The sequence below is a fragment of the Myiozetetes cayanensis genome, unplaced genomic scaffold (genome assembly GCF_022539395.1).
Source record: "Myiozetetes cayanensis isolate MyiCay16 unplaced genomic scaffold, myiCay2020 scf4, whole genome shotgun sequence".
Classification (NCBI taxonomy): domain Eukaryota; kingdom Metazoa; phylum Chordata; class Aves; order Passeriformes; family Tyrannidae; genus Myiozetetes; species Myiozetetes cayanensis.
The window spans coordinates 13,112,391-13,133,148 of NW_026087631.1; the positions used below are offsets into that span (position 1 = coordinate 13,112,391).

Sequence of the window (20,758 nt, forward strand, 5' to 3'; positions counted from 1 at the left end):
GCCATCAGGGATGTGGGAGAAGATTCGCAGGGTTCCCATGGCAGCACAGCTTAAGCATGAGGTCATGACAGGCTGGGAAGAGGCTGTCTCTCACAGCTCAGGGCAAATTGACGCGGGCATATCTCCACACAGTTTCACACCCCCAGCCACCAGTTCCTTGCTCATTCCATCAGCTGCCATGCCAGCTGTGCCATGATGGCCACAGCCTTGGTGCAGGACAAGATATTAACTTAACTGAGCAATGACTTGACAGCCATATTTTCAGTGCAGAACACAGTATTAACTTAATTAAGCAACAAATTACTAAAACAGATGAAAGCTCTGACAGTGGTCCAAGCAGCTGAATAAGCTCCCCACTAACTTTTGTCATGGCGAAGAGAAGACATAGCAGGGTGGGGGCTGTGGGAATAACCTCTTATTTTGCATTACTGGAACTAGATGTTTGAAGTTGGAAGATGCTGGTGCACTGCGGTGAGATGAAAACCTGTGGTTGTAGTTTCCGACTTAGCTCCAGATTTTGCCAGCTCAAATGTCAACCCTACTTACATTTCCACATTTCTCTTGAAACCCTTACGCACCATGACCATGGTTTCATCTCTCCCTGTTCCGCTCAGGTAGCCAAACTGTTGACAAACAGCACTATTTCAAAAGCTTGTTAGTCTCTTCCAGTGAGAAAAAAGGCACCATGGGAGCACTCACAGTGCCATAACCCAGCCATGCCTTCTCCAGCTGTTAGGTTTCCTCCCAGACACTCCTCCCTGGATGACAGTCTGCATTCAGTTATCTGCTATGGTCATTTCCATGCTCAGCTATGCCTTCCATATATGCTCGTTGTGTTAGACTTTTCCACAGGCAGAGTAGATGACAAGATCCTTAAAAAGATGAGAATACCCAAAGGGGTTAAAAAAACCCACACCATGTAGTATATATGTAGGAAGTGACTCAGGAACACAGAAAAAAAAGCCAAGTATGACAGGTTGCTATCTCTAATTTTTGTCTTGGCTATGAAGTCCTCTTCAAATTACCCAGAAGTTTTAAGGACTCCAGACTTTATTACAGTCTCATATGAAAGTTTGTCCAGCTGTCCTTATCTTCAGATGCAAAATTTCTTTCACCTCTTTCTTTCAGAAGCTATGCAAAGTACTGTTCCTTAACACATTGCTGAAAATGAGCAAATGGTGGCAGTAACCTTTGGTACCAACTCACTGCGGGAAGCAGCAGGCTGCAGACCTCTCATTCTCATTTTGGCTCTATCACTTGCATCCATGTACTCTGAAACCTCGTACATTGTAGGAAAAAAGCCCATAAGCTATGAACTGCCTGCTCTCATCTTCCTCAGCATTTCCGGTTTTATACTCTATTCCTGAACTCATTCATAGTCAAAACCATGAGGTGAAACAGACTTCTGTGTTCCTCCTTTACAGAGGAGAAAGGATAAAAACCAAAATTCTGGCAGAACAGTTCTCCATATGGATGATTCCTGTTGCATCTGCATTCACGACAAAATATAATGTTATGTCAGACCTGCACCTCTCAGTGCCTCCCTGACAGAGTTGGGTGATAGGGCTGATGCTGGCTGGGGTCACAGAAGAACAATTAGTAGCAAAATCTGACATAAATTAATCTTCATTATAAATGGCAAAGAATCCTGTCTGCTTTGCAAGACCCAGAGTGCTTGAAGGGAGAAGAGGTATGCTTGTATGGAAAGCAGTCCTGTTGGTTCTCAGAGCACTGTGTCTGTTTATGGCGTATTTTCTGACCTATGGCTCTTTCCTTTCTGACCTTGCAAAAAGGTAGCATTAGGGAGGGAGAGAGGAAAGGACAGGGGATCTGCTCATGCATGCCAAAAGGCACAGAGCCCTATGTACAGCAAAAGAAACATATTATTATCACTCGTTAACAGATTAGGAAACTTACATGATAGTTTCTGTAGGGAATGTATTATGGACCGTCTATCGATCCATTTCACCCTGTGTAGCACGTGAGCACTTCTGATCCGCATAAAGTTGGACAGTGTGCTCATGCTGCATTCCTTGACTGCTTCTCTCTCCATGGACACAGCTCATTTGGGGTGTGTGACATTCCCTCCCATCCTGTGCAAGTAATTTTTCATTGCTATGAGCTATCTCTTGACTGCCTGAAGTGACAAAAGGTGCTTGGGGAAGGAAGTGTGAGCCTCAATCCTGAGGATTAAAACTGGGCAATTTTGGACCTGATGGGTAAATTTTAAGTGTGCACAGACGCCTAAGGAACAGTGACCTCCACAAAGATGTTATTTTCTGCTTTCTGGAAGTGAAGAACCAACAATTGCAAAGCATATTTTGAGAAGAGCTGACAACCCATTGCTCTCTTTCAAAACTGACTTGAGCAAGAAAGTGCTTTTGTCCTGCTAATGCCTTTCTCCTAGACCTTCTCCTTCCTTCTGTCACCCAGTTGTTCCTGCCTACCCCTCCACTGATATTTCCGTGATGCTCCAGTTTTAAGCAGTGTGTACAGGTGAGTGAATTCAGACCCAAAGACCTCAGGCAGCTTGCCAAAGTCATGCTAATTATCTGGCTGAGCAAGGCATATATTAGCTTTACAGCACCACTGACAGACTTGACTTGAATCAACAACAAAAATGCTGCCATGTGAAGCTGGAGGGTGTACATGGTAAGAAGTCAGTGCAGAAACAAACAACAGAAGATAATTCCCTCATCAGAAAGAATCAAGTTAATGGTAACTAGGTCAAATGGAGATTTTGTTACATATGGTTTCTGACCACAGTACTATTTACCAACTGAACTAGGGAGAATAATTTGAAATTCAAGTGAACACAAACTCAGATCTGATTTCAAGGAGAATTTCCATCTGGAAAAATTGTGAAGAACTGCTGGCAAGTAATGGAGGAATCAAGGACTAGTAAGATTCCAAGCTGGAAAATGTATGCAGGACAATGGTGAAATTTCCAAACAGCACAGGATTAAATCTAATTGGATTTGAAGTTGCAGATAAAAAGCCTTAAGTTTCAAGGTAAGTGAAACCGTATTTGACTAGAATCCTCTCCATCACTGCATTATTTCGCTAACCAAGCTAACTGCCGAAGTTACATGTCTACAATCCCTTACTGATTCAAACTTGTGTTGTTCACTGCAGTACCCCTGAGATTTTCAATCACTTGTGCAGTGCTGTCCCACATATTTTCCATTTAGTTTCTGTTGACAGAAGTCAACCTTTAAGATATTTTTTTCCTTGCATGTTCAGTAGTGTCCCAGTTATGCATCACCAGGGAAATTTCAAAAATTTTCCAGTAAGTTGTCTTAATTGACTAAAAAATGTACAGGTCATACGACACAACATTTTATCCTGACTACAGATTCTTCCTATAAACTCAATCAGCCTTATTTTCTGATCTATAGCACTGACACATCAAAAGCAGCAGCTGAGTGGCCCTAATCAGATTTTAGACCAGGCTGCCTCCTCCTTCCCCCACCAATTTCAGCTTATCTTAAATCAGTCATTCCATCTGTAGTAGAATGGAAATTAAATCTATCTGAAATCAAGAAAAAACTTCTTGTTGGCTTCACTTTTCCTGCACAGCCTCTGCTGCCTGTCAAAACTTTTGGGAGCACTTACAGAGTACAACACACCATGGACACAGTCAGTTAGGCAACTCTTCTTTAGAATGAAACAGGCTTTAAAGAGTATGTTGAAGTGGGTATTAAATCAAGGAAACTACAAATGCTGATAACCAAATGTTTGGCAGACACATCCTTTTCCAATTACATGAGTGTTCTGAAGACCCAGCAAAATGGTGTATCATGCACACATACTTTCAAATCAAAATACTCTTCTGCATCTCTCCAATTAAAAAAAGCCTTTAGTACTCAACAGCGGGTACTGAAATATTAATCAAGTTGTACACACACAGCTGTAGGAAGAGAGTTGCACTGACATGGAGACCCCTTTACAAATCTGCTTCATGTGGTCAGCTTCATAAAGATGATGAGTTGACAAGAAGTCTTATGTGTGGGAAGGAGCGACACACCATTAATTTTGTGACAGTTAGCCCCTAAAAAGGAAACTAAGGGGAAACTTACTTTGAAATTAAATAACGCTGCACCCTTCGTCTGTAGGAACTCCTTGCAAATTGTTCTAAATCTTCTCCGAGTCCGATTTAGTCTCAAAATCCCCTTGCTTCAGTACTTATTTTAGTTGAACTTTTGATACATGTTGTGCTGGTTTTGGCTGCGGTAGAGTTAATGTTCTTCACAGTGGCTAGGAAGGGACTGTGTTTTGGATCTGTGCTGAACGCAAGGTTGATAATACAGAGATATTTCTGTTATTGCTGGGCAGTGCTTACACAGAGCCAAGGCCTTTTCTGTTTTTCATATTGCCACACTGGCAAGTTGGGGGTGCATGGGAGGCTGGGAGGAGACACAGCCAGGGCAGGTGACCCCAGTTGACCAGAGGGATATTCCATACCATATGACATCATGCTCAGCATATAGAGTGGGAGGGGAAAGGAGGAAGCAGGGGATATTTGGGAGTGATGCCCTTTGTCTTCCCAAGTCAGCCTTACACGTGATGGGGCGCTCTTCTCCTGGAGATGGTTAAACACCTGCCAGTCCTTGGGAAGCAGTGAATTAATGCCTTGTTTTGTTCTACTTGTGCGTGTGGCTTTTGCTTTCCCTATTAAACTGTCTTGATCTCCCTGATCCAACTGGTGAGTGGCTGTGTGGGCCTTGGTTGCCAGCTGGGATTAAACCACAACACATGCAAATCAGGTAACTGAAATACACCAATTTGAGAATTTTCAACTTGTATTTGTTCATATTTTTGCAGGATATAGGTGATGTTGTACAGCTTCTGTACGAAACCCAACACCATAAACTTAACATGCCATATTCCTTTAAAATCCTCTTCAACAGATCAAAGCATCTGATAGTCAACAGACATGCTTTAGGAAAGCCATAAGAACTACGCACAAGATAGTGTTAAGTCATTTGTTATCCATGTGCCTCTAGAGAGGGTACTGCAAATTTTAAAGCTTGTCCTACCACAGTTACATTGAAATGGGATAAAGCCTTGAACTCCCATTTTGTTTCAATTATCACTACATTTGGCAACTGAGCCACAGTTAAGGGAACAAAATGAAGGGGCTTTGGATCTCACTCTCCCTGCTTATCCCATCCTTGAATTCTCACGGTAAGATAAAAATAATTGAGAGAGCAGGTGACTACTGCCCATGAGTCAGTGCAGATGTGACACGGCACACTATCCCCACCCATGTCAACTGGGGCAGCATGATTAAAGCTAGCAATTAAGAGTACAAAACAATTAGTCTTCCTGACGTCATCCTAGCCTCAGACTGTGAGAGCTTCCTTTCACCCTACCTCTGCCTCACTGTTTTCTTCCAACTGCTTCCCAGGCTTCCTCTTATGACAGCTTCAATGTAAAGTAACACCAGGCCAGAACCATCAAAACCGCTACATATTTTAAAGTATGAATACTTGCTCCACCTCCAACCAAGGAATACCCAATTCTAGGCATGTAGAAGTCTGGATAAGCACTAAAGCATCATGCTTGGTTCTGCCCATGGAATAAAAAAAAGCTGGAAACCTTTGAAGATTCCTTTTAACTTCTGTGCCTGGCTGGTCCTGCAGGCAGGGATACAGTTGACTTCGAAAAGTACGGCCACAAAAGTGAGAGTTAATCTGTGAGGCTGAACTTAAAAGACCTACGCCGCATTTTATATCCTTCCCCTCTTCATGCATGGAAGAGAAGCTGGCTTCTTAATTAGAGTTGAACCACGACTTTTAGAAACTTCAGCCTGTCAATCACAACCACTAAAAAATGCTTTAGGTTTGAATTTTACTGGAACTAGTATGTAGAGAAAAGATGATTTTGTTCTTTGCTGGTACCCGGCAGTCCTGTGGAGTTCATCAGTTGCAATGCTGTCTCCTGACCAACAAGGTGTATCCGCTTTCTTTATTCTCTATTTTGTCTACTTTAGATTTGGGTACAGAAACTATATCTTATAATGGGCCTATATAATTACTTAAATACAATTCCCAACCTTAACTAGGGATTTTACAAGGAACTATTAAAAATATCTGGAGCAACATTAATCTATCGCTGCTCTTTTACTTGAATGGTAACAGGAACTAGACCATCAGGGAAATAAATTAAAGACAATTTGAGTTTTGAGAGAAACATCACAACAAGAGCTTGACATTTGCATTGCTGCAACAGCTTGTGTCTGTGGGAAATCCCATGGGTACCAGGAAAACAGGAAAAGGTGGGATGACGGATCTACTCATAGTCTAATAAAGTAAAATACATGCACAGGACATCACAGGACTCAAACCCAGATGTTGAGCAAGTGCTTCAGTAAAAGGGACTTCAACACAAACTAAAAAAGGGTAAAGTCAAATCTAAGTTTAGGCCTATTGCCTGATAAATACAAAAATCAAATATACCCTACCCCATTAACTCCCTCAAAAAGCATTTTCACATTTCCTCAATGGCAGTCAGGCTGGATAAGGAATTAACTTCTCGCACTAGGTGTCAGATGCCAACGATATTTTACTTAATTACGAAACCTCTAATAAAAACTCAAAATGCTCAATATGTAATTGCTACTGACTAACAAAACCAAGTTGTAGTCATCGTCCTCTGAAAAAAACCCAAGGCTCTGCTCTATGTGGCTTCAGTGTTTTGCCAGTGCAAACTCATCTGTCTCCTGGAATAATTAACAAATTGTTTCATAAAGAGTATCATTCTTATTCAATTATAAAATTGGCCAGAGGAATCTCTGAACCTTTAGAAGGGGACTTCTTTTTGGAATTAACTGAATTGACTACGCTTCAAATTAAAAACAAACCAAGAACTAATTTTTCAGTTCTGAATGGAACTGAAACCTTTAGAGTGACAGCTGTATCTTTAAAAGTTTTCACTAAAATCACACTATAATATCCTGAGGAAAACTAAAGCTAGTTTTTTCCCTCTCAACAATATCAGTTTGCAGTTCAACAACACAAGGGTGGAGGAGGAAATTCCTTTATTCTCACCTTCCAAAAAAAAAAAAAAAAGTTCCTTTTCAGCAAGCTTTAGTACAATGAGTTTGTCATCAATTGTTTGCAGGAAACATCTCACATTTTTTTCTTCTATCGCAGCAGGTCGACTTAAGCTTATAAAGAAAAAAAGCAAAGGAGAGGTAAAAGCTACAGTCACATCAGAAATCATAAATGCCACCAATCTTGGTAAAAGTACCCACATAATGCTCTCAAATGATCGAAGCAACTATCGCTACACTTTTTTGTAGTGATAACACAAGACGAAAGCAATCTGGATTTAAAAGTGAAAAAAGGCATATGTGACTCCATCAAATAACAAAAGTAGCGAGGAGCAAGAGCTTACTCCATTCTGAAAGAATGACAAATTTACCACCACAAGGAAGAAGAAAATAACAACACATGGGCAGCATTCTCACTATAAGCTGGGACTAACAGGGATTCATAAATATCTTTTTAAGTGTGGTTGTTAAAGGGTGCTGTGAATAAATTCCTTGGCCTGCAGCAACGATACTGCAACCGGCAAGAGCAGGAATTTAAGAGCAAAAATTAAAACTTTACTCTTGCTGATTTCTTTGAGAGGTTTTTACTGGCGAAAATCTATTCTTGAATCTGCTTTCTGATGATGCTTCTCTTGGTAACATCCACTCATGGGTAAAAAGCCAATTGCTGCTCCTGCTTGGAAAGCTCTGATCTTTCTCTGAAATAATCAATGGTAATGCAGAAATATGTTTGAGAAGGTAATATTCTAGAAAGAAACAGAAAGGGATGGATGATCTGTGCTTTTTGATTGTTTAAATCAACCCCTGAAGATGATTTTGTCAGGTGATATCCTGAGGCTTTCCTCCACCAAAGCCAGGGCGCTGCTCCTGCTCTACCCTTTGGTAAGGGGAAGCAGCACTGTGGGAGGAGACCAGGAGTTAAGGTCAAGCCCTCAAGGTCTCCTCCTGGCTTCCTGTTCTGGATGAGTGTTATGCATGCCATGTATACCTATCTGATGTTGAAAATGCAGATGCAGGAGCAAAGTGATACCAGGTAATTGCATCCCAGGAAGGCCTTAGTAAATGTAGGCAGTATCTCAGGAGCAAAAATACAGTTAAGACATCCAGGCTACAATGTGAACAACTCCACGATGAATCAGTGAAGGACTGTCACAAGGGTCAAAATCTTCTTCTATGCCACACCACCTTATCTGTTTTAACTCTCCAGCAGCAAGGACAGTTATGGACACTCATTGGAGTACAGCTGGCAGCAGAACTTGGTTCAGCTGATAAGATACTCGTGGGTGCTCCTACCACTGCTGTCATATACCATGCTGCTTTTTAAACACACAGCTTATGTGAGCAAGAAACTGCCAGTATCAGCTGCACACTCAGAGAGTTTCCCTGAAAAAAATGACTCAGCCTTCCTCTCCACCCCACACAAATCCCCACACAGTGACCAGAGCTGGGAAGGTTTAGGATCTGTATGCTTTACTCTTATTTAGGCTCTTGACACCCAGTCCCAGCAAACACTTAAAAAAGAAACTCATATAACACCAAAACAACAAGCAAGCAAGACAAAAGAAGCAAGACAAGAAATAGGTTAAAGGTGGCGGGAGGGGAACACGAGACTGGGAATGTTGGAGGTCAGAAAGCAAACGGGAGACAGACATTGCAAAGGCAACCCAGATTGGAAAATACACTGGTGCAAGAGCTGCTTGCTCCTGCTGAACAAGGGTGTGAGCCAACACCACTGCTCTGGACAAAGTGACTTCCTTGGTCAGTCCCCCGAGCAGAGCTGTCTACTTCAGGGGAATGATGTTACCCGCCACCTCCTTCCCATCACAGATTCAGGAGAACTAGGACTCTGCCCTGCCTAATAGTTATTTTTTGTTGTTATCCTTCTAACAGCCAAACCAAAGAAACTCTCGCAACATTGTCACAGACTGCAGGAAATACTGGAGAGACTAATAACATATTTTTCTGTTTATCTCTGTTTGTTCACATAGACAAAAAACACAGGGTCTTCTGCCAAAGCATAACCAATAACATTACTGAAAGTTTGGGCCTTGGGTTTGAAGGGTTTGCTGTTCTGGAGGAGGGGTAGCTTATATCAGAGCTTTTCAGAGGAGGGTATAAACCTTAGCATCTGAACAAGAACAACAAAGGCCCCAGAGAAGTCATTCTTCCAGACTCTTCTGATCTTTACAATACACTCTAAATCTAAATATTTTTGTTAGTTTGTAACTCTGCAGCCCAGGAAATATTCTAAAACTTTAAAGAAAAAAAAATTACAGTTAACAAGCCAAAACATGTTATCAGTGAAGTTGCTCTACAGTTAAGTAAGACAGGATTTTATTCATTCCCTAGGGCTTCCCGTAAGCTGAAGGAGAGAAAAATTTGGTTTCAGTCTCATGAGACTTTTTTCCTATCATATATGGTAAGCTCCATATCAAGCCCACATAGTCCAAGTAAATATGACTTTACTAGAAAAAATAAACTTCGAATACTGTTCTATAGCATGAATTACTGATGTCCAGCCACAAAATAGACACATAAAATCTGTTTCACCAAACAAATGCTAACTGTATCGCCCAGCATCTAGTCCCAAACATGAAATGCGGCAGAGCAGCAGCGACCTGTTTCGATACTGCTCAGCTACTTAGAATGCCCAAGGTGCTGCCTGACTAGGAGGAACCTGAGAAATTTTGTCATCGCGATCCTCCACAATGGATCTCCTTTGTTGCTGGAGCCCACCACCACACTGAGGAATGAAACCATCAAGTCACTATAAAATCTCAGCATCATTCCTAGCAAAGTGAAGCTCTCCTGCTGTGAAACTGGGTCTCCTTTTCTTCTTTAAAAAATTCACGTATCCTATCTCAAAGTTGTATTTGCCACAATAGGAACTGCAAGCCCTGTCCCTTTTTTTTATTTCTCCCCCTCCCTTCTGTCTCCAAAGGAAATAGAGTATTCATTCCAGCATCTAGAAAGAAGACTTAAATGGTATTACGCAATTCCCAACACAGCTGCACTCTTAACAGACTCCTGATGCCAATGGGATGTTGGGTAAAGCACCCATGTACATACAGGCTTTTAACTATGAATGTAAGTCTCCATTCATAAAATACTACCATCCCACTGTGCCCTGCTGGTACACTCTTACCAAAAGCTCACAGGTCCTGGCCACCTAAGAATGCATAGCCAAAGAGCTGGCAGAGCACTCACAGAGGTAACTTGACATTTTGGTGTTCAGATGTTCACTGCTTTCCTACCCAGTCTGGACCAGCTGTTGCATCTGCATATAGAAGACACAACTCCCTCCCCCCCAAAAAAAAGTGTGAGCAGTGCCCCGATCTATGTTTCACACCTTTTTCCACAGAAGTATCAGCACTTGCAGAGTGCAGCACTGAAGAACCAATTCCTCCCACAAAACTGAGAACTGCCGTTCTCCAGAGATTGTGCACTGCAACATGAGTGCTGCCCATGTGCCACAAAGCTATTATGAAGGGAAAGGTGGCATATGTGGCATTGGTAGAAGTGCTTTAGCCTTTAATTACCTCAGATTCACTGCATCTGCAGATGAATACTTGTGGCCAATGCAACTTGGCCCCAGTTTTAAACACTATCTGACTCTCAATTTAATGAATACTGGCATCAATCACCTCCTCTCCCTCACCTTCTTCTACAGTACCCACTATTTTTTAGTAGAAACTGAGGAGTTGATGTGACCTTTTTTTTTTAACTTTTTGAAGCTGGGTTGCTTACCAGTGCCTAACCTGACAACAGACACACCCACATGTGCGACCATCTGCACTTGCAGAATCCCAGTTTTATTTTTCATTCCGCAGAAACACATCCCAGAGGCACGGGAAGAGGAATACCTAAAAAATACCATCTCCATGCCCCTCTGCCCCCACGCATCTACACCCCAGGGAGTTGGTGATCAGTTGGTAATATCCCCTTGGAGTGTCTCTCTAGAAAGTCCCTTTTTTGACTGTTCACACTTGCCAAGAACTTAGGGTGTTGGCTTGATTTCCCTTCAGAAAGCTTGGATAATACAGAGTCTTGGTGCACGTAAGAAAACAGTCCTATCATCCTTTTCTTCCATAAAGAAAACACGTTTCCAGCGGGAGATGGTTTAACACAAACCCTCTCCAACTGGTCACAGTAAAGTCACGTCCTTTACCCAGGCCAGCAGGATACACTGACTTGCCAGAGTCAACAAGAACAGTAGGTAAGACATGCCTGAGAGCTGAACTTCTGAGTTTCCCACATATCTCACAACAAGCAGAGAAGAATAAAGCAATTCTGCTGCTGAACTGCTGCAGCTACACAGATGAAACTCCTGAATAATGGAGAGGCCTGGGGAATGAATGATAAGCTGAGTGGCCTAAAAACTTTTTATTCACCGCATAAGGCATTTGATGACATCTGACAAAAAGACATGAGCAAGAAATGCCCTTACAAGAAACACTAATTCTATTGCAGGTTCTTCTTTTAAGCACAGGTGATTCTGAAAGACTGGTTTAGTGTGGCTCAATCACTAAATACTATTTGGGATCCAACTGTGATGCTGATCAGCAGCACCCAGCCCCAAAAAATCAGCAAAAACTCTGTGCAATTAACTGCTACTCAATGCTAAATTCTGGGGAGTCCTGCTTATGGGCTAATAGTGTCACAAATTGGCTCCAGGCCTATCTAAATACGCCAGTAGTTGTTGTCCACTTTCCAGTGACAATTCCAAAAGTGATTTTTTCCCCAAAGGCTGATGCTGCTAGAAATTTCAAAATTACCTGAGCTCCCCACTGTTATCTCTAAATTAATTAGATGGAAAATGATTTTTCGAGAAGTTTAAGTGCTTAAAATATATCCTGGTCAAAAAAGTCAACTAATTAAAAGGTATTTTTAATTTAAAGTGAAAACTATTCTCTAGAAATCTGTCAATAGGCTTTCTGAGCTGCTGTACTATGCCACTTCTGTCCTCATTAACCAAGTTGATAAACACATTTTATACATTACAATGAACATAAACCTGGGCCTTACAAATATATCACTCCAGAAAGCCAAAGAGGAAACAGGATAAGGGTGTTGAGAGTGCCCATCAAAAACGCTCTTAAAAAAGGTCTCATTTTTGGAAACTGAATGGGCACTTCCTCAGTCTATGCTGGCTCCTTTTTTAAAAGCATCTGAGGTGGAACAATCCAAATATCAAAGAAGTCTGAATTCCAAAGTCTGGCTGCTGCTCTGCTTCCTCAGAGCTGCTGTTCACCAGCTATTCCGAGGAGACTCAGATGGACTTGAGAATCAGTGAGGAAGAACAAGCTTTCATTGGCAAGAAGATATGTAAAGGAAGCTAATATGTCTCTGCTTGACATTTTTAAATTAAACAAAGTCAGGAATTGAACCAGAAGAGTATAAGCAAAAGTAAAGGTTATAAGCAGGCCAAAGATAGTGATGGAAAGCATCACAGAAACTGGGAACATTAAATGGATGCAGGCACCTATCATACGAAACAACAGCAGGTTCTTCTGTGCTACTTTTTAGATCTGACTAAATTAAAAGATGGTAGGTTTGACTAAGCCCATTTCCAGTGATACACTGAACCAGTGTGTTCACAGAAAAATACAGAATTGCCATAAATAGGGCCTTTTCCAACCTAAATGAATCTATGGAAATACTGAAAATATGCAGATAAAGGGAAAAGTTAGACCACAACTTGGGTTCAATTTTCCTTTTCGATAATCGCCACCAGCAGCAGGAGCAAGGAACAGTGAAGGACTGGATCAGTCTCACTGCTCTGCCAAGCTCAGCCAAGCTATGCCAGAACAACACTGCTGGGAACATGCCCTGCTGCGTCCCTGTCCCAGTCACCCACTGTGAACAATTGAAACAAGACGGTGATGAGACCTGAACGTGTTTGAACTCTCGTGGTGGTACACCCTCCTCACACACCTGGTCCTCCAGACCTTCCTGGATACTTTGGCCGCAGTCCCTCTCTCCTCAGTGAAAGCGAGCTGTGCCACTCAATCACACCTTGAAAACACAGGGACAGCGGGAACATCAAACCATGGCACAAACCACGGCACAAACCACAACAGTCTGTTCACCTTGCATGTACTTTAATTATTTTAAAATCAGGTTAAGTGACTCTGTGGGTTTATTGATAGTAGTTCCTATATCAACCTGTGAGTTCTCAAGAGCATTGCCAGCAAAAATCTCTTCTTGTGTTCACTCCTGGGGCAGGGTAGCAGTTAATAGGGAACTCTAAAATTGGAAATAAATGACCTATTTCTGAGGAAAGTTGATAGAATAACATTTAAAGATTTGAGATTGGCTTCACATTGTCTTTCTAACAAAGCTACAGGAGCACTGCAATACATTCCTAATAGAACAAACTTAAGAGAGGCAAAAGATCTGTACAAAAACTGCTGGTTAAATCTCACCTACTTTAACAAAAATATTTTTTTCTACTTTACTTGTGTGAAAACTGCAAGCTTTATTAATAGATTTATACTGATTTAATTAATCTGCTAGTAGAGTGTGGTGCAGGATGTTAATACAGGTGTACATTTCAGCAGGTTCCTATTTCTGGTCTGTCATTTTCCTGAAGCCTGCCCAAGAAGAGTAAATTAAAAAAAAAAAAAAAAGTAAACTTCTTAAAAGTGAAGCTTTTCCAAAGATGGGTGGATCTGTGTTGTGTATTAACAATCCTATTAGGGAATTATTCTCAACTGGCACTACTAAACTTGCCCCACATTTAATGAGGCACAAAAATAGGGCACTCCAACCATGTATACAGATGGAGCTGTATTTTTCCCTGGAGTGCTGGGGAAAAAAATGGCTGCTGTTAAGCTCAACTCAAACAATGCTGGTGTCGCTGTTCCAGATAATTGTTGGATTTAATGGTTAAAAAATAACATGTCTGATGTCAAGCAACAGTTCCCCAGAAGAACTGTTAGGAAGGAAGCTGCATATGTCCTCACGTGCATCTGCATTTGCACCCAGGACCAGTCAACAGTCATACCTGATTACTCAGTGATTGAAGCAGTGGGGTTTGTGGGTTTGGTGGTGTTTATTTGTTTGCTTGGTTTTGTTTCTTTGTTTGTTTTGGCATGTGTGTGTGTATGTGTGTGTGTGTCTGTCTGTGTCCGTGTGTGTGCACATATGTGTGTGTTTAAGACAGTCCAATCCTAATGTATCACCAATTTAAAGATACTTGGCCATTATCACAGCAAAAGAGTTTTTCGCGCTGTTTTGTTGAAGTGGTGCAGTTTAGTTGTTAGAGAGGGAATAAATGAGATGGATATAAGCCATGTTTCCCTGCACCTACTACACCTTTAAAAAGTTTTCCTGATTCATGCATAAATTATATGAACAGATGTTATATAAAGCAACACAAAAAATGTAGAATAACGCTGGTAAAACAAGGAGCACCCTTCCCTTCCAAAGTATATACAGTGATGTGAATTAAGCAATTTATACACTGGAAATTCTCTGCTCTTTTTCCTTTTTAACACCAGAAAAATGGGAGAATAGGAAAATTATGAGCCACAGAGCCACAAAAGAAATCAGTGGAATCAACAGATTCCGGGGAAAAAAAAAAAAAAATCCAGATCTTTAGAAGCACCCTTTCCCCCTGGATCATGGTTCATCTCTTCAGTTGATTAGACAAAACTGGAAAGAAAATTCCAAAATGAACAGGATATGCTTTTGTGATTCAGTAGCACATACTAAGGTTTTCCCCAGCACTTGTGCGGGTCTTTTAAAGCAATATTCGTAACCTTTCTAAAGATGTATATATGTTTTGAGGGGAATCTGATCCTTTTTAAATGTAGTATTAAAACTATAACTTTTGCAGTACATTGCACCTAAGTCTCACACTAAGCAATGCAACACTTGAGTCTTGTTACACTTAAGTATTTTAACAACATTTCTGAGGAATCACTCTACAGATACAGTTCTGCTTTCTCCTGTAAATACAGCATCTTACTGCCATCAAACAAACAAAAACTGAACTCTGAACTCTTATTAAGTATAAACTTAAGTCAAATGATCTTCTTTTAAAGTTAAGGATGGTATGACTTACAGTTGTAATGGATTACTGAAGATTTACAGTTGTAACGGATTACTGAAAATTATTCATCACGAAAAAATAAGCCCACAATTTGTGTTGGTAACCCAGAATTTTAGTATGAAAAATGCATCCTCTTTTTGTTAGTTTTGTCATAATACCAGAACAACCAAATACTGTGAATGTGATTATTTGGGAAACAAGCTTCCAGGAGCAGCTGAAATCACAGTTTCAACACACTGCGTTTAAGCAAAAATTATAAAAAAGTCCTAAGGATCTTCCAGTGTAGAGAAGAAAAAAAGAAGAAACAAGAGTTCTGTTTTACAGGTGGAAAACTTCTGCATTGAGGATTTAGAGTTATTTTTCAGGATGGAGTGAGATACATTTATGGTGTCCTGAAATTACCGTGAGTAATGTGTATTTTTTTAAAGCTTTGTACACATTTCAATGCTGATTTACCATGACTCTCACTTGATCACAGAAAACAGTATCACAAGCCTTTGAGATGCCATCTTAGTCAACATCTAGACCGCTAGTTATCATTATGTTGCTTTAAAATAAACAATCTTCCCAATCTGAGATGACTGACTCCCTAGGAAAACCTTTCACATTTCCTGGAACATAGGAACAGTTAGTATTACCAATTCCAACTGGATATATATCTCGTTTTCAGGTGGCTGAGATGGAAATAACCTCTAATTGACCTACCCCAGGAGAGAGGAAGACTGCAAGGTTTGGTTCCTCACTGAAGATCAAAGCACAGACTCATTCTCCAGGTCCTCCTCCATCAAGCTGTACCATGAAATACAGAAGCTCACAGAGTATGGACCTTGCTCAACTATATTCATCTTTCCATAAGTAATTAATATTTATGCTTCTCAAGGATGAAACAGACTGATTTGGAATACTTACTTAGTGGAGCAATGCAAGCCAAAGTCTTACTATTAGTTAAGCAGACATAACTTAAAATTTTGGACATGGCAGAAGAAAATGAGCACCTTTTGGCATATGGCTCAAAGAAAACTACATAACTTATAGATATAACTGCATTTGCTGGCATTCATTCAGTGCTGCTGCTATATTTGAAAATCTAACTTGATTTTATAGAGCTGTACTCTAGTGGTCTGGATCAGCAGTCAATTAAAGAACATCCCCTACAGGACAAATGCAATACTCAGGTAAGCCAGCATCATCATAAATAAACAGTCCATTTTTTGCCCCCCCATCCATATCAACTTCAATGAATTTCTTCTAGTGGGTGGGGGCTTTGGAAAGGACTTTTCCTCAATGAATTAGGAGTCCAGAATTTCCTAGGGAAGCTTCATTAAGTTTTGGCACTGAAACAAAAACAAACCATCAACCTAAAAACAGGAGGCAAGTAATAAGAAGTTGTATGAAAAGTAACATAGAATTTAAGATGGACTTTAGAGCCAGGAAAGAGAGTGCACATGTGAACCAAGATGTAGTCCCTTCAGTAGAGACTGCTAGGACAGACAACTACCAAAACTCCGTTTTTTAAAGGGGTGAGGGGAAGAGAGAGATACCATTTTGGCAGTTTAAACAACCCTCTTTATCCCACAACTGTAAATGTAGTAATGACTGGTCAGTTGAAGTCAGAACTGCCCGAGAATCAGTACAGCAGCACATCAACAAGAGAAAAATCGCACTATGAATAGTAATAATAGGGACAGTTCTAGATGTTGCATTATGTAGCTCTTCTCGCCGTGCTATAAATGGAGTATCAATAGCAGTTGCTAAATCAGCAGGTGTTTCCAGTAGCAAAAGTGAATTTTGCAGTTTAGACAAGACAAACCAGGCATGAACTAAATTATGATCTAAAGTATATATCAAACTGCTTGGGATTCTGCTGTATGTACTATTCATACTGTAAGTCATAAAATCCTGTATTCTTCACTTAGTCAAAACTCTGGCTGAAGTCAACAGGAGTTTTGAGTAATTTAAAAGGATTGCACACACCCCTTCATACAGAAGCTGTACATCCACTGGAAAGGGAAAAAACCATCTGTTGCCACAAAAGCTACGTCTTCCTGGCACTGTTGTAAGATATCTATAAATATGGCTTAATTTACTTAAGAGCTCACCTGGGACCTGTACTTTTTGGACAGCTACTGGAAAACTAATGCAATAACCCAATGTATCAGTTGTCTAAAGCCAGTATATGCATGTCACTTTTTAAATTTGTGAAAACTCACTTTGGCAGAGGCCATGGCAGGGCTACAAATGGACTGGCATTCACACGTAAAATGAGGATAAATCAATAAAAAACACTCAATATTGACTGTCAGTGAATATATTTCAATGAACACAATTTCAGCTATAACTTCAACCCTCTGCTATGTGCAGAGACATAAAAGCTATGATTTAAAATACATTAAATAACTTGCATTTTTAAGCGAAAAAAGAAGTTGTGCACTGCAACAGATACTGATGTATATATATACACCTTCCTTGGGTTCCTGAGGCTGCTGAGACCAGAAAACGTAATTGTGAAAGTTAAATAAATCCCTGCCAGATAGGCAAAACCTCTGCAAAACACTTACACAGCATGAATACAAATTGACATACCAGAGCTATGAGACAATGCTAGAATCAGAGAATATCATTACAACACTAAACTGTTAATCACTGCTCATAACAAAATAACATGTTTGTTCCATTGGTAAAATCACAACTGGGGAACATGCCCTATCTCTTCTAACATTAGGCTGGTACTTTCTGCCCTAATGTACATCTTCTGGGAGCTGACAGGCAATTCATCTTAAGATAAAAACCAAACTTCAGTATGATGACTGCTCTTTATGTCTAATGATTAATGTTATCATGAACTCAGACATTGATACCCACAATAGCTGCCTTCCTGCTCACCTCAGTAATAATTTCAATAACTTTTTCGGAAGAGATACCAGTGTTTGAGAAGTTTTGAAGGACCACTGCAATGGCCCTAAGCAGAGGTCCAATAAAAAAGAAAATATTTTAAACTCATGCATTGCTGTAACTGAGGAATTTAAAAATAGAAATACTTGGAACAAAGACACGGGGGATTTTCGGTTCAAAAAGGGGGAGTCCAGGAAAAATTGAGATGGCCATGAAAAAACACAACATACTGATTAAAAAATAATTACGTCACAGGTCTCAGGATCCTGCCGAATCCCCTCCACGCCCCCACTCCATCCTCCCAGCCTGGCCGCCTCCCGCGCTCAGCAGCCGCCCCCCGGGAGGGCGGCACTGACCCCCCAGCCCCCCGGCAGGGCCAGAGCCGCCCCTCCACCTGCGGACACCGCGGGGATGCCCGCACAGACCCGGCTCTCCGGACCCGGCCCCTCCGCTCCGTCCAGCACCTCCCGGCGGCTCCTCCCGCGCCAGGGGGGTGTGCACACGCGGGGGCTCCGCGGCCGCGGGGCTGGCAGTGACAAGGGCAGGAATTTCCCCCTCCAGCATCCCCTCTCCCCTCCTGGCTCTTCCCTTCCCCTCCGCCCATCTGCACTCTCCCTTCCTCTCCTCCTCTCCCCCTTCCCCGCGTTTCCATCTTCCCTCCTCGCCTTTCCCCTGCCCCTCATGGCATCTCTGCCAACAGACCCCCCGCCCGGGCCTCGCTTTGCCTGCCCTCCCCTCTCCCCTCTCCCCTCTCCCCTCTCTCCTCACCCCTCTCCTCTCTCCCGCCCGCAACCCGCCGAGGGCCAACTTGCCAGAGCCGCAGCCACCGTCGCCTCCCTTCCCTCGGCACTCGGAGCCGCGCTCGCACACACACACACACACACACACACAGACTCACAGGACACACAGACAGGCAGGCAGGCAGACAGACGGCCGCGCAGACCCGCGCATCCCGGCGCACGGAGGTACCTATCCAAACCGCTCCCGCTCCTCCAGCTCGCCGCGCGCTGCCACCCCCGCGCGCAGCCCCGGCACGTCGGGTCCCCCTTCCTCCTCCTCCTCCTCTTCCTCCTCCTCTTCCTCCACCCCCCTTCCCTCCCCGCCCGCCCCCTTCGCCGACGCCAAAAAGAGGGGGGCAAAGCCGCCGCCCGCCTCGTCCCGCCCCGCCTCGTCGCGTCCCGTCCGCGCCGCCTCGTCCCGCCCGTGCCGTCCCGCGGGGCGATGCGCTCCCCGCGGAGCCACCCCCGCGCCCCCCGCCCGCCGCGCTCGGGTTACCCTGCGGCTCCAGCCCTCTCCTGTTACGGATGCCCGCGGCGGGCGGGAGGGGAGGAGCCGAGCCCGGGGGCCGAGCCCCGGCGGGAAGCAAGGAACGCGGCCTCCGGGAGAGTGCGCGGGGCGGGAGCTCCACGACTCCGGCAGCTCCGGGGGTTTCCAGACCGCGAGTTTCGGAGTGGGGGTTTTTTTTGTTTGATTTTGGTTTGACATTCCCCCCCCAACCCCCTTCCATCTCCTTATTGGTGTGGTTTGACGGCTTTTTTTTTTTTTTTTTTAAATAGGTAGTGGAGATGCCGTGGGCTTCTTCAGTGTCCCCTTGAACCCAAATATGCTTGCAAGGATTCTCATTGCCATCCTTCCTGTGAAGGAGCTTTGCCTTTTATTTTTGGTTTCAAACGAACTTAATTTTTTCTCCTCAGCTCCTGTGCTGGAGATGAGGAACAGCTAACCCTCTCTGCTCATCAGTTTGCAGACCTCCACTGTAATCATTTTACATCATTACTTTTCCTGAAGGGTTGTAGGTTGCTCATGGGGGCCTTTGTCCACAGACTGCTCTGTTCTCCTCTCATCCTCGGTGCCCTGTTGAACACGCTCCTGATCTATTAGGTCTTGAATTGAAGAAATACACTGTGTTTAAGATGTGAGCAAACCATGGATTCATACAGTGGCACAATGATGTTTTTTCTTGACAACATTTTATGAGGAACTTTTGAGCACAGGAGGTGGATGTTTCTGTGGAACTGCCTGTCATCATCCTGAGAGTTTACTCATGCCAGCTCAGAGCCAGCCATTTTTAATGACTTGTTTCTCCATGTGTGTTATTTCACATTTACGTATACTGTATTTTTTATAGTGCCCATTCAGTTTCATAGTGTCCATATGTAGTTCTTCACAATCTTTCCTCTTAGTCCTGATAAATGAATACCACTGATGAACTTTGATATTTGACTCCATTCCCAGGTGAGGTATTAAGAACATTGAACAGCACACCTTGCAGTACTGACCCTTGCAGAACTACCCAGCACCTCCCTCCATTGTGAGAACTGGTGATTTATTCCTGTACTTTGAATTTTATCTTCTAAGCAATTACTGAGCTATACCAGGGCTTTCCCTCTTGTTGTTACTACTTAGTCTCCTTAAAAGCCTTTGTCAAGAATCCTTTAGAAGCCTGGTCTGATATGGAAATTAGATCACCCTTATCCACATTTTTGTTGACCATTTCAGAGACCTCCAAGAGGTCTGTTTAAGGGAGGATTTTACAGAAGCAATGTTGACTCTTCTCAGATAGATTGCATAAATCCAGGTGTCCTTTAGCTCTAACCCAATTAGCATCTCTGTATTTGGACAGTACAGTAATGAGGTTTGCAAATCTGTAGCTCTCCACATTCTGTACTGAAGTTTTATATCTCATAGATATATATGAGATTTTATATCCTCCATTCTTCAGGTGCCAGTGGGGTGTTACATGCTGCTATTGA

At 42.4% G+C, this 20,758-nt stretch overlaps 1 protein-coding gene across 8 annotated transcripts in view; it reads right to left on the minus strand.

Annotated features, from left to right (window-relative positions):
* Window positions 1-20,758, minus strand: part of PALM2AKAP2 (PALM2 and AKAP2 fusion) — a 261,758-nt gene that overhangs the window by 76,018 nt on the left and 164,982 nt on the right. The window contains exon 1 of one of the 8 annotated variants that reach the window (XM_050330183.1): window positions 18,975-19,056. The exons of 6 other annotated variants lie outside the window; for them this stretch is intronic. The gene's annotated coding sequence lies outside the window, so the exon portion shown is untranslated. Of the gene's footprint in view, window positions 1-18,903; window positions 18,944-18,974; window positions 19,057-20,758 lie in introns of those variants that run through there. One more of the 8 variants, XM_050330184.1, reaches the window with a different exon arrangement.